This window comes from Lissotriton helveticus, chromosome 5_1 (assembly GCF_964261635.1).
Source record: "Lissotriton helveticus chromosome 5_1, aLisHel1.1, whole genome shotgun sequence".
NCBI lineage: Eukaryota > Metazoa > Chordata > Amphibia > Caudata > Salamandridae > Lissotriton > Lissotriton helveticus.
Genome location: NC_136065.1, coordinates 114,018,008 through 114,032,329, shown reverse-complemented (window position 1 = coordinate 114,032,329; position 14,322 = coordinate 114,018,008). Strand labels below are relative to the sequence as shown.

Below are 14,322 nucleotides of genomic sequence, written 5' to 3'. Positions count from 1 at the left end.
GTCACTGTGTGTGCATGCTTGCAGCCATCTTGCAATGTATAGTTTTCTTTCTTCAGCAAAACACACCACAAGATGGCTAGCTATCATGAATGTATTCATGTAATGGGAGTAAAAAAAACAAGCATTGGCATAGCCAATAGGTCTTGCCTTTGGGACCTTATAAGTGTTTAGTTGTGCAGCACAATATCCTTGGTGCAACAACATCAACTGTTGCATGGATAAACACTTATAAGGTCCCAAAGGCGAGACCTATTGGCTATGCCAATGCTTGTTATCTTAGAAACATGCTGAATGAGGAGTGTTTTCGTAAAAACCCACTTGTTTAGTTTGTTACGATCTTGTCCCTTGATTTGCTTCTGCCTGCAGCACCAGGACACTCTCTGAGTAGCCATGCGCTCTAGAAGTGTGCACATTTATTAATTATTTGATGCATTCATATTTTGATTAATCAATACCACCTTGATTTTTGTTTACTTTAAGCGATTAACCTTTAATAAATCTTCATAGTTTGAAACTTAAATATTCTCTGCCTTTCTTGTAGAACCTAATGTGCTTCACATTTAATGACTGTATTAATTGGTTGACCAGAGTCAGTTGTGAAATTGAATCCACCTGATAGGGCTTTATGGTCTTGGATCTTGCACAAAGAAAAAACGCTAACACACTCTACCAGTAAGTAAGTAAGTAAGTAAAGTAAGTAAATATTTTTATTTGTATATGATTAATTAAAATCTTTACAAAATTGTAAAACGTCCATAATTGTTGTTACTTAAACATAACAAAAATAGGATGCATAAAATTACAGTGTTATTAACAGTTTTATGGTTACCCTCGAGGGATTTAAAAAGTTCATCTAGCATGGTTAAGTCTCTTTCTTATTAGGTCAAAGAACTTCACAACTTGACAGTTGACTCTACCATGCACATGCCATATACTTTCTTTATTGTCCTGTAGCTTCTGTGATGGGGAAGCAATGAGAGGAATGTGAGAAGCTGCTAACGTTCAAGATTTCAGCATCAGATTTGGGTTGAATTCCAGTGTCTCCCTTTGAATTAATTGTGAATTCCTGGGTATGGTTGTTTTCCCATGGTATTGGTGTAGGGAATACAGAAGGGAGCAAACATAGAGAGAGAGAGGAACGTGGTAGGAACTAACAAACGGGAGAGATTGCAACACGTAAATGGGGGAGAAACAAACGGGTGAAAAAGGAACACAAAAGAGGGATTAGCACACAAGGACATGGATGAAGACCAGAGGCAGAGAGCGCAGCAATGGGGGGAAACGCACAAAAGGGAGAGGATGGAGGCTGAAGGCACGCTGAAGGGCGAGGGAGGCGAGGGAGGGAGGAGATTGAGAAATGCGAGAAACGTGTGAAGCAGGGGGCGGGGGTAGCGGATACCTTTGAAGTGAAGCTAAGCTTCACTTCAAAGGCTTGTTGGCACAGCGCACGCTGGGGGATGACTGTGGGAGGTGGGCTGGTGTCTGTGCACGCGCTTTTTATGGCAATGCACATGCGCATTGAGCGAGCTTTTACGGGCACTGCATGGAATCGCCCGATCTCGGTAGGCTCTGTTTAAGCCCCTTTATATCTCGCTCCGCTCAATGCGCATGCGCATTGATAGGTCGCGAGACCTAAAAAGGTGGCTACAATTCTTGCATATCCACACATGGCAGCCATCATGTAATGCGTATTGTTTCTTTTTTTTAAATCTCATTACAAGATGGGTGCCCTGCATATGTATGAGTGCACAGCAGACATCTTGGAATGGGTTTTGTTTAAAAAATCAATTTAAAAAAGCCTTCTGATGATCATAGTGCATGCACACACACAGGCATCCATTGTATAATGGTATTGTCGGGCTTCTCAGGGCGCGCTGGCTGCTGCGGCACCTGTTCCCGTGTTCGAGGGCAGAGAAGCGAGCCCCGCCCACTGTTGTCTGTCAGCGGGCGAGGGCGAGGGCGGCGCTACATTAGTATTTAAAGGAGCGGTCCGCGCTGGCAATGCCCTTCGCGTTCCAGCACGGATCCCGCCAGGCCTCCCACCGTTTTTCCCGACTTACCTGAATCCTGTTGACCGCTGTTTTCTCTGTAGTCTCTTGCTCGTGTTGCTGGGCTTCTCGTGTGTCCTTCTTCTTCCTGGGTCCTCTGGTGTTCTTCCAGGGCTTGTCGACATGCTGCTCCTTACTGGGCGGTAACATTGTATCCAGGGAACTTCTGCACCTTAACCCTTCGCTTCCTGGTAATTTGTCTCTGAAATGCAAGAAATAAGGCAAGGGCTATAACAAATCGCAGTGTATTCTTTTTGTATTTAGAACTGCTTTTTTGAATATAGAAAATACACTTATCTGATGGTTATGTGCTCTTGATGGGTGATTCTCTAGGTGTTCTTTATTATTGGTAAAACTTCTTTTAGCTGCAAAGGAGAAAAAAAAACACTATTACAAAAATCAGAAACCCCACTTGTGTGTTTTTGCTTAATGTGACCCCTGCTCTTCTTGCCCTTTTTTAGGTCAAGCATTCGAGACCTATTGTAATTTCTTATGTTGGTTTAAAGCCATCCCCCAGCTTTTGATTTGTTTGTTTCAGTGTCCATCAAAAATCCTTGCTTGCCAGTGGTCAGTCCTGACTCTTTGTCCCTCCTTTCTCTCTTCCGTTCCTCCCATGCAGCAGGGACTATGTACTGTCTTGTTATCACACTATAGTCTTTGTCTGTTCTTTTTTTCTTGGTTTCCTGCTCTGTTTCTGTGTGCCTCTGTGTAGTTTCGGCACAATAATTCATTAAACCTAAATATGGTTTTCCTCCCTCCCACCTCCTCTTAATTCCACAATTGTATAGGGGGTACGTCTTGCGCCATGCCTGCCGCTTTATTTGTTATATTTTTTAAGCTTTTAGCAATTTTCCATGTCGAACGTCACTTGGGCTGTTTTGTGGTGGGATGTTTGGTTTTGAGCTTTGTTTAAAGGCGGATTGGGCTTGTTTAATGTTTGTTTTACTGCCAATGTGTATCTTAGCTTCGTCATCTTGCAAGCGCTGGAAGTTAGGCGCATGAACACCTTTCTGTGGCCATATGGCACTTCCTGGTTCATGCAGCTGTTCATGGCGGTATTGGATAGGCACTGTACTGTTTGCGTGTCTGGAGCTAGGAGGAAGGAGCTGTATGCCTATGGACTTCTGCTATTCCCCATGTTCGCTCTACTCCTGTCAGTGCTAGATAAGAGGAGGAGGGAGGCTGTATGTGGCATCCTGGCGTATGATCACTACTACACGAATCTCCAGCAGAGAAGCATCCTTCCCAAGCCTTTGCAGCACTTGCAGGTAAGCCGCCGGGTCTCAGCTGCGGCGCTCACTTCTTCCCTTGCTCTGTGCTCTGTACCTCGTCACGGCGCCAGGGCTCCTGTAACCTATGTAAACAATGTTACATGCATATGTTACACACATTCTAAAGGTTTGACCTGCACTATGAATATGAAGGAGTATGAGGAGGATGTGACAACCTTGCCTATGATGAGGTGACACTGTCTAAAATCATTCCTTCATCTACTTTGTTAGGGCTTGTTCCCTCCGCTAAGGGTTTTAAAGAAGGACAGCATGGGTGTCCGGCGCTGATTGTTTAGCGCTGTGCAAAACGAATAGATCAGTGGCTTATTCGTGGTTATGCAGCCTGAGAGCGTTCGTTCACTTCTGGGTCTTTTGCACGGACTACCACATACATTAGTAAGGCTTCCCGCAGGACACACGTCATCTGTTCTCAAAGAAGCTGTGCGTATGATCCAAGCCCCACCAATGATTCGGTGAACCTGGCCCTTGTGATTGCAACCTAGACTAGGGCATTTGTTATACTCGTGGGATGCTTCTATTGCATTAATGCATACGTTTGTAATTTAAAAGTATAGGAAGGGAAAACATGTCTGCGATGGCATGGATCGGGGACCCTTACTGACATTCCCTACCATGCTTTTATGTCCCTTTCAGCAGGGCAAGTGGCTGCAACAGAACTCTGTGTACACATCTTGAACTCCCCGAGACGAGTTAAAGAACTTTACACAGCAATCAGCAGGTCCCCTGGCATTCTCAGTCCTCTCAACTGGTGCTCTATCTCCAGAGTTGCTTCATTCCTCATGGGCTGATGAAATCACTCCTTGTGTCCAGGGGAAAGCGTGAAGGTGAAGTCACCGTCCATAGATTGTGAAAACCCCAAGCAGAAGTGCAGCACATGCTGCAGACAGAGGAGAAGAAGCAGTACCCCGTTGGCCATCACTGGCGTACACGATTGGTACTACAGGAAAGGACAACACTACAGACTTCAGAGCAAAGCAGGAAGAGCAGCTCACCAGCAGGCATCGTATTCATGAAAGCAGAAAGGACAACGAGGTAGAGGAAGTGACTGTAAGTATTCATGTTATGCCAGTGAAGTATTACCCCATTTCAAAATGGGAACAAATGTCAATTTGAGACAGACTGTTGATTAAGTTGGTTCCACTGTCAAAAATTTCTAGGAACCCTAGTTCGACAGATCTTTTATTACCTGCTGAGAAGTGTAAAGGGAGTATCATTCATTGCAACCATTTATCACAATCAATAACTATAACTCGGAAAAATCAGATTCCAGATTTCAATTTAGGGGTTTTATTACAAAACCAAAAGCAACTGAATATACAAGCACCTCAAGACGAGGTGGTAAAAGTACATGGGAACTAATACAAATCCGTATCTATGCAGGAGTCTAATCCGATGAATCATTCAAAGAATAAAAAGTTCCAGGAAGAGTACACAAGCCAGAATTGCTCCAATATTCAAGTAAGACTTCATCTGTGACAGAAATAGGTGACATTAAGCTATCCTTACTCTATCTCTAAGGTGACATCCCTACTTAACCTTCTCCAGACAAAGTCAGTAAAAGGTGTCAGCTTGTAAAGACTTCCTAAGAAGTACATTCACAAAGTAAGTCAGTAGCCAAACTACAGAGCTCATTCTAAGATGTTCTTTTCCAGATCGATCTTCTGACCCATTCCCCTACTCATCCTGTCTCTTTCTCCTTCTGCCTCTCCTCCCCAAGGGCTCTTTCCCTAATACAAAAACGCAAAGATGTAAAACATGCCCACAGATGACCTTATGCTAACGGACACTGCTTCTAGGTAGTTTTCCACTGTCCTCGCCAGATGTAGACCGATGACCTTGGTTCCCAGGCCTCCTCAACGAGGAAGACCACCGACTCCCAAATATCGACCTTCTGTTTACAATGTTTCACTTCGCCTCCATGCCTAACTCCTAAAACAAAAGCCGTTAGTTCTAACTAACAAAGGCAGCTTCTTCCGCCTGCAGCTGAAATATGAGAACAGATCATCCTTGCATACACATGAAATTCGCTGACTACCTCCAAATGTGAGAGCTTACCAGGGAAATTACGTTTCCAGGCCTACACAATTCGGCCAACATAAGAACAAACAAACAGGCCTTTCATGAGCAGAACATGAACATTTCATTTAGGCCTTTAACTTTAAATAATCACGCATGTTAAAACATTGCATCTGCAAGCAACTACATTTCATTACATACTAAGCACAACCCATTATTTCTTTGTGCAGTCTTCATCATGGTGCACGTTTAAACCTAATGCATTTCACTACACATGAGCTTTTCGTTAAGCAATTGCAATGGATTAAAGGTTACAGTTTCGAATACAAGCGCCATTTCATTTCTCTTCTGCATGGCATGAAATACTTTTCTATTTATACACATGCACATCTTCGTTATTACAACACATTTCTATTAATAAACTTTAATACAACACAAGAATATATGCGGGTATGAGCTATCCATGGTTATGATGCACCCCTACAATTTTAGAGCACCATCGCGCTCCATCACTGCCGTTCGGGCGTAGTCCATCTTTATTTTTCAATCTGATCTAGTGACCGACATTGTTGTAATGCCAGGTTACTTTCTTCAGTGATTAAAATGGCAATCGAGAGGCAGTCAGTCAAACCATGAATAACTTTTCAAAAGTATTATTTTACAAACTGTTTTGTGGTTTGCGGTGGAACTACTGAACTAAAAGATATTTTCTATTTTAAGTTTTTATATAACGTTTACCATGTAGAAAATATAACAGTCTAAGGGGCATATTATCAAGGGGGTTTATCTCTGCTTTTTTGGCTTTAAAAGCCAAGAAAGCGGAGATAAAATTATCTCCCTATTACCTAGCTGTCGCTAACACCAGTTAGCGACAGCTAGTAGGAGATAGCGACCATCTTGGGCCCCACTTTGCATGTCAGTGATATTTATCGCTAATGACATGCAAAGCGGGCGTGCCAAGATGTTAGCGACTGGAAACAGTCGCTAACATCGCTATCTCCTATTACCAACTTTTGGATCTCCAAAAGCTAACACCTGCCCTGAGCAGTGCTTAGCCATGTTATCCAATGGGAGGTGGATAACATGGCTAAGAGCATTAGCTTGGTAATGCATGAATATCGCGGACTTTTCAGCGATATTCATGCATTGCGGCCGTTTTTTTCGCATTTGCGATAAACCTTGGTAATACCAAGGTTTATCTGCGATAAAAATCGCCGCAGCTCAGCGGTAAATTTTTGTCTCTAACCAAGCAATAGCGATAATTATCGCTTTTGCTTGGTAATATGCCCCCAAGTTCCCAGGGGCTGACAGAGAAATTACCTTTCACTACTTACTTGCATTTTTAGTGTAAAAAATGCCTGCCTTCGTTTATGGGATGGCTCATATTCCAAGATGGCTACCAAATGTGCCGTTAGCCTAGTCACTTTTCCTTCCATCAACTCAGGCAAAGCACACAGTGCCATTCTCACACAGAGACACGTGACTTAAGGGGCATAGTGTCTCATCATTAGCTGCCATGCAGATCCCAGGGATCAACATGTGAAGCACTACAATGCTGAGCCATGGGTCGTAAACACTATATAAATCCAGTTGAAGTTGCAGTACTATACAACACAATGTAGAGTCGAGGCAAAACCACACGTTTACTTTTTGTTATATGTTTTCAGGGAAAGTTCTCGTTTTCGGTTCTGTTATTTGTGGCTCGGGTATCAGGATGGGCGGGGTGGAGCGGAGGACGTGTAGTGAGTTACACTGCACATGTGCTATCCTTTTTTGTATCATGTGATGCTTGTTTGCATGTTATTTTCAGGACATGAAAACGTTGGCTCTTGTGCAAGAAACAACCTGACACTGTCTGCAGATAAGAGGAATAAAATACAGATGAATAAAAAGTAGTTGTTATAACCATCTCAATGCTCAGAGTTGGTAGCTCTGCACTGCAGCTGCTGCACTAGTTCCTGGGAGCCTCGTCTGAGTGCCCAAGGACATGCCGAAAGTGCTTCTTGTTGCCCTCTGCACTGCAGGCTCACAGTGTCCTCCCGAAGTTTTGCTCGGTGATCTTTTTTTTTTTCACCGTAGTAGATTTATTTGCTACATTTGTACAATGGAAACCTGGTTGACATGACACTTACAGTAGGTGAGGTTGTTTCCTGCTAAGAGTCCTGTCTGGGAAGTTCCTACACTACGTCCAATGGAATAGAGGCACGTTCCAGCTCCACCAGACAAGTCTAAAAACAAAATCTCATCAGGTTAAAAAAAAAAGTAGTTTCTTTTCAATCAGAACCACGTACGCCACACCAAAATTGGATTTTCTACCCTGTTTTTATGTTAAAATATTCTCTGCTGCTTCCCCACAAAGGGCTCCTCTTCTACTTCCCCAGTGCCTTGTCAATGTTGATCTTGATGGCATGCAAGAAGTCTGTGATATTCACATAATGCTCGTTTAACCGCACATTGCTGAAACCTCCACGAATGCAGCCAGCAAGATACGTGGTTATGGCACCACTTTCCACGGTCTCCACAAAACCTTCTCCAGTGTTGAGGCAAACATGATGAGGTCCTGGTTGCCATCCAACTTGCTTCTGTGCTCCAATCCACGAGTCCAAGCAAATATACTTGCAATAGGATTGGTGCTTGTGGGACTCCACTTTTGGTGTTCATGGAAATGGTGGGTGACTGTGCCATGAGCTGCTTCTGCTTCAATAGTCTTTCCCTCTGGGCAAACCAAGACAGAAGTCATCAATGCCCGGGAACTAATCCTTGAGCCAGGATTTCGGACTGCACGTCCCCATCATAGCTCTTGCCGGCCCACACAAAGCCGCCAGAGGATTTAAGTACCTGAGCAACCCTGTCATCTATCAGGCAGTGCTCGTACCAAATCTTTAGCTTTTCAAATTGTGGCTGGTAGTTCTTCTCATTCTCTCTCTCTCTCTCTCTCTCTCTCTCTCTCTCTCTCTTTCTCTCTCTCTCAGTCTGGCTTCCGAGCCAACCACAGCACCGAGACCGCCCTCATCGCTGCCACCGACGACATCCGAGCCCTGCTGGACAACGGAGAAACAGCGGCCCTCATCCTCCTAGACCTCTCCGCAGCATTCGACACTGCCTGTCACCGCACCCTAGTGCAGCGCCTCAGCAACGTCGGAATCCAGGAGAAGGCACTGGAATGGATCATCTCCTTCCTCGACGGAAGGACACAGAGAGTCCGCCTACCACCGTACAAGTCAGAGGCCACCAAAGTCATCTGCGGCGTCCCCCAAGGGTCCTCGCTCAGCCCCACCCTCTTCAACGTCTACATGAGCCCCCTGGCGGCCATCGCACGCCAACACAACCTCAACATCATCTCCTACGCCGACGACACCCAGCTGATCCTCTCCCTGACCAACGACCCCGACGCCACCAGAACCAACCTACACGAAGGGATGAAAGACGTAGCCGAGTGGATGACGACCAGCCGCCTGAAACTGAACTCAGACAAGACGGAAGTCCTCATCCTGGGCTCCTCGCCCTCCGCCTGGGACGACTCCTGGTGGCCCCCCGCCTTGGGCACCGCACCCAAACCTACAGACCACGCACGCAACCTGGGCTTCATCCTGGACTCCTCCCTCTCCATGACCAGACAAGTCAACGCCGTCTCCTCGTCGTGCTTCAACATCCTACGCATGCTACGGAAGATCTTCCGGTGGATCCCCATCGAGACCAGGAAGACGGTCACCCAGGCCCTCGTCACCAGCCGACTGGACTACGGCAACGCCCTCTACGCCGGAACCACCGCCAAGCTCCAGAAGAGACTCCAGCGGATCCAGAACGCCTCAGCCAGACTCGTCCTCGATATCCCCCGACGCAGCCACATCTCCGGACACCTGAGAGACCTTCACTGGCTCCCCGTCAACAAGAGAATCACCTTCCGTCTCCTCACCCACGCGCACAAAGCCCTACACGACCAAGGCCCGAGTTACCTCAACAACCGCCTCAACTTCTACGCTCCCAAACGCCATCTCCGATCTACCAGTCACGCCCTCGCCGCCGTCCCCCGCATCCAAAGAGCGACAACAGGAGGAAGGTCCTTCTCCTACCTGGCCGCCAAGACCTGGAACTCCCTCCCGACCGTCCTGCGCCTGACCCAAGACCACCTCTCCTTCAGGAAGAAGCTCAAGACCTGGCTGTTCGAGCAGTAGCGGACCCCCCCTCCCCAAGCGCCTTGAGACCCTCCGGGTGAGTAGTGCGCTCTATAAATGCCTTTGATTGATTGATTGATCTCATACATTTCTTGGAAGATGGCCTTAAAACGTTACTGCCGGGTGTTATGGAGGAACATCCGATAACATTAGCAGATGTGGCGAGTATGATATGGAATTTACAGAAAGAAACCCAAGCTCTGTCTCATAGAGTTGATTCCCTAAAGCAAGCCTCTCGGACACTTCATCCTCCTGATGTGCCTTCAGGCTCCTATACTACCTTGTTTAGGTCTCCTCCTTCCTCGTTTAGCACCGCTCCTCTTCTATACCTTTAGCACCCCCAGAAAGATTCATGGGTGACCCAGCTAAGTTCGCAACATTTATTAATCAGTGCCAATTGCACTTTATGTGCAAAGCTTCCTGCTTTCCCACTGAGCATTCCAAGGTGGCGTTCGTCTTATTGTATTTAGGTGGTGCAGCCGCCACATGGTCCCTCCCCTTAGTGGATAGAAATGATCCTATGTTATATGATTATAGAGCCTTTAAAGCGGAGCTAAGGCGTTTATTCAACAGGCATTCATTCATGCAGTCTGTGGATACTGAGTTATTTAACCTTAAAAAAGGATCTAAGGATCTTAGGACTTATATCTCCAGCTTACTAAAAGATATGTTAGCACAAGTGGTCGGCCCTCCAGAAACCTGTGATGCATTAATTGATCTAGTAGTGAAAATGGATCACCGTTTGCATGAGGGAAAAAGGGAGAAAGGACGTATTGAAACCAAGTACCCTACTGTTAGAGAAAGGAAACTAGAGACAGACAAACCATTTGAGGAGCCAGAAACCATGCAACTAGGCAGCAAGGGCCCCTGAGCCAGGAAAAAAAGGCAGAGACGACGGGCTAATAATCTGTCGCCAATCAGGTCACTTTCTGAGGGAATGCCGTGTTATACCTAAACGATGCACGGAGTCAGGAAACTAACTCGCCTGAGCATGGTGGAGACAAATCACTCAGGTGAAATAGGCTAATTGTCTCCCACTTGGTAGGGTTAAATTCCACTTCCTATCCTCTAAAACATTTTTTTTTTACCTCAGCCCAGCTTAGTTGTGGTGATCAAAGCATGGACATACGAATCATGCTTGACTCAGGTGCCACTGGGAATTTTATTGATTCAGCCTGGGTAAGGAACATGGATATTCCTATGGAACCAAAAAGTACTGTGTACATAGTTAGGACCATTGACGGAAGTCGTATGAAGTCTGGGCCTGTTCCTCATACCACTACACAGTTAGACGTGCTCATTCTGGATAAACACCATGAAACTATTCATTTTAATGCTATCTCCTGGCTGCAGTTCCAAGCCATCATTGGTCTACCTTGGTTGATGAAACACAACCCTGACATTACTTGGGAAGACCATACCATAGCTTTCACTTCTGAGTCTTGCAAGAACCACTGTCTGGATCTTCTACAACACTGCAACATGTGGCTGGTAGTACTGATTGTAAATTACCCGTATTACCTGACTCTTATGAAGAGTTCAGAGAGGTGTTTGATGAGGAGAAAGTCTCTGCCTTACCACCCCATCGGCCCTATGACTGTCGTTTAGACATGGTACCCCGGGCCAAAATACAGCGTAGTCGCATATATGCATTGACTGAAAAAGAAAACATGTATTTGAGGGAGTACTTATATGACATGTTGTATAAGGATTCAATCGCCCATCCAGATCTGCAGCGTCCTCCCCTCTTTTACTTATACTAAAGCGGGAAGGGGTCTTAGGTGCGGCATAGACTACAGAGCCCTCAATTGTGTGACATTTAAGAATCAATACACGTTGCCCCTGATAAAAACTTTGCTAGATCAAGTAAAATAAGCCTCTAAGTTGAATTTAAGGGGTGCATATTACCTGGTCCGATTAAGGGTAGGGGATGAGTGGAAGACCACCTTCTGAACACAGTTTGGGTTGTATGAGAACTTAGTGAAGCCCTTTGGGCTATGTAATACCCCACGGCTTTCCAATTTTTTTATTGATGACGTTCTAAGAGAGACCCTGGATATAAACACCATTGCTTATATCGATGATATCCTGATTTACTCTCCATCTGTAGAAGAACATCTCCGTTCTAACAGAGATAACCACCTTTATGTGAAATTAGACAAATGTGAATTTCATGTTCCTGAAGTCACTTTCTTAGGTTGTGTATTGTCAGCCAAAGGGGTGACTATGGATCCCCAAAAGGTTGCTGCCATCACTAAGTGGCCCTCTCACCATTCAGTAAAGAAAGTGCAGAGCTTTCTGGGCTTCGCCAATTTTTATATGCGATTCATACAAGGATTTGCATCTCTTACAACTCCCATCACCAAACTCCTGAAAAAGGGGATGTCATTCAAATGGACACCAGAAACTGAAAGAGCTTTTTTCCTGTTTAAAAGAGGCTTTTGCCACAGCTCCTGTTTTGATACATCCTGACACTTACCAGCCATTCCTGTTGGAGAAGGATGCATCCCAAGATTCTATTGGAGGAGTGTTGTCTCAGAGAGATAGACAGACAGGACATCTACGTCCTGTAGCTCACTATTCTCATAAGCTAACACCTGCTGAAGTGAATTACTCTGTAGGGGATAGGGAGTTATTGGCAATAAAAAGGGCCATCGAAGAATGGTGTCAGTACCTGCTTGGAGCTTTGCACACTGTTACCGTTATCACCGATCACAGAAATCTGTAGTTCTTGAAGGCAGCTAGGGCCTTGTCCATGAGACAGCTGAGATGTTGTTTTAGTGATTTCGACCACGTCATTCAGTTTCAGTCTGGCACTAAACATAGCAAGGCTGATGCCCTATCTCGCTTTGGCTATTAGTTTCCTGACGACAGAGCACACAAGACCCACCTTACATTCTAAGTCCTGATCGTGTTTTAGGAGGTTCTTTCTCAGAAGAATCATTTCTGAATGAAGTGGCTCATGCACATGAATCAGATGAACTCAAGAACTTAGAAACCAAACTCAATGGGGTCAGATTAAAAGGTGGCTTAGTTCTCCCTACACAAACCCTTCAGTTACAAGCACATGCCTGGTGCCATACACACGCTTTTGCGGGCCATCCTGGATACAAGAAAACCCTTGCCTTGCTTAAAAGGTATTTTTGGTGGCCATCCATGAATTAAGATGCCCGGTTGTATGTAGAAAATTGTTATGTCTGCGCACAAAGCAAAAGTACCCACCAAGTACCAGCTACTCCTCTGCCTATACCTCCTACACTATGACATTCCATTTCTATGGACTTTATTGTAGAACTGCCACCTACTAAGCAAGGGAAAACTGTCATAGTTGTAGTTGTTGACATGCTATCCAAAATGTCCCATTTTATACCCTGAAGAATTTGCCTACTTCTAACGAACTAGCTTGTGTGTTTCTCCAACAGGTAGTGCGCCTTCATGGACTACCCTCCGTCATTGTATCAGACAGTGGCCTTCAATCTGTGTCCCGTTTCTGGAAAGGTTTGAACAACTTGTTGGAGATAGATATACGGCTCTCCACTGTTCATCACCCTCAAACAGACGGTCAGACAGAGAGGGTCAACCAGTGTATCGACCAATACCTACGGTATCACCTCTTACAGGGAGATAAGGATTGGAACTCAGTTCTATATACTGCCGAGTTTGCATATAACAACAGTGAACATTTATCTATTGGGGTATCGCCTTTTTTCTGTAACCATGGGTTTTACCCTCGCTGTGGTTTGGTATCGCTATTAGTTCCTACTGACTCTCTGGCTGCTCTGGATTTGGTGTCCCGTCTCCAGAACATTCATGTTTCCGCCAAGAAACCTTTGGACGAGGCCAAGAGCAGGTATATGGAAGGAGCTGATCGTCATCGTCGACCACCACCTGATTATGCTATAGGAGACAAGGTATGGTTACCCACTCAGAACATCCAGATAAAGGGTACAAACAAATGTAAGCCCTGCTTTATTGGTCCTTTGTGTTTTCCAAAGTGATGAATCATGTTGCTCTGAAGCTCGACTTGCCTGACTCATTGCATATCCATTCTGTCTTGTCTGGTACTGTTGTTCCTTCACAACTTCACCCTATTTTGGTGGATGATACTCCTGAATATGAGGTGGCGTATATTGTGGACTCCCGCAGGGTGCATCGTCAGTTGCAGTACCTGAACCACTGGAAGGGTTATGGACCTCATGAAAGGACATGGGAACCAGCCTCTTATGTGCATGCTCCCCGTTTGGTTAGCTTATTCCATCAATGCTGTCCGATTAAAAACCCTTGGGGGGGTGTACTGTCGGGCTTCTCAGGGAGTGCTTTTTGCAGCTGCGCCTGTTCCCGCATTCGAGGGCCGAGAAGCGAGCCCCGCCTGCTGTTCTCTGTCAGCGGGCGAGGACGGTGCTTGATTATTATTTATAGGAGGTGTCCGCGCTGGTAATGCACTTCGTGTTCCAGCACGGTTCTTGCTAGGCCTCCCACCATTTTCCCTGACTTACCTGAATCCTGTTGACCGCAGTTTTCTCTGTAGTCTCTCACTCGTGTTGCTGGGCTTCTCATGTGTCTTTCTTCTTCCTGGTTCATCTGGTGTTCTTCCAGGGCTTGTCGACACGCTGCTCCTTCCCGGCCGGTAACATTGTATTCAGGGAACTTCTGTACCTTAACCCTTCGCTTCCTGGTAACTTGTCTCTGAAAGACAAGAAATAAGGCAAGGTCTATATAAAATCGCATTGCATTCGTTTTTTGTATTTAGAGCTGCTTTTTTAATGGAGAGAAAACACTTATCTGATGGTT

The 14,322-nt window shown here is 45.4% G+C and overlaps 1 pseudogene; it reads right to left on the bottom strand.

The window, feature by feature from the left end:
- Positions 1-7,725: 7,725 nt before the first annotated feature.
- The window catches only part of LOC144752408 (isocitrate dehydrogenase [NADP], mitochondrial pseudogene), a 31,681-nt pseudogene continuing 25,084 nt past the window's right edge, over positions 7,726-14,322 (bottom strand).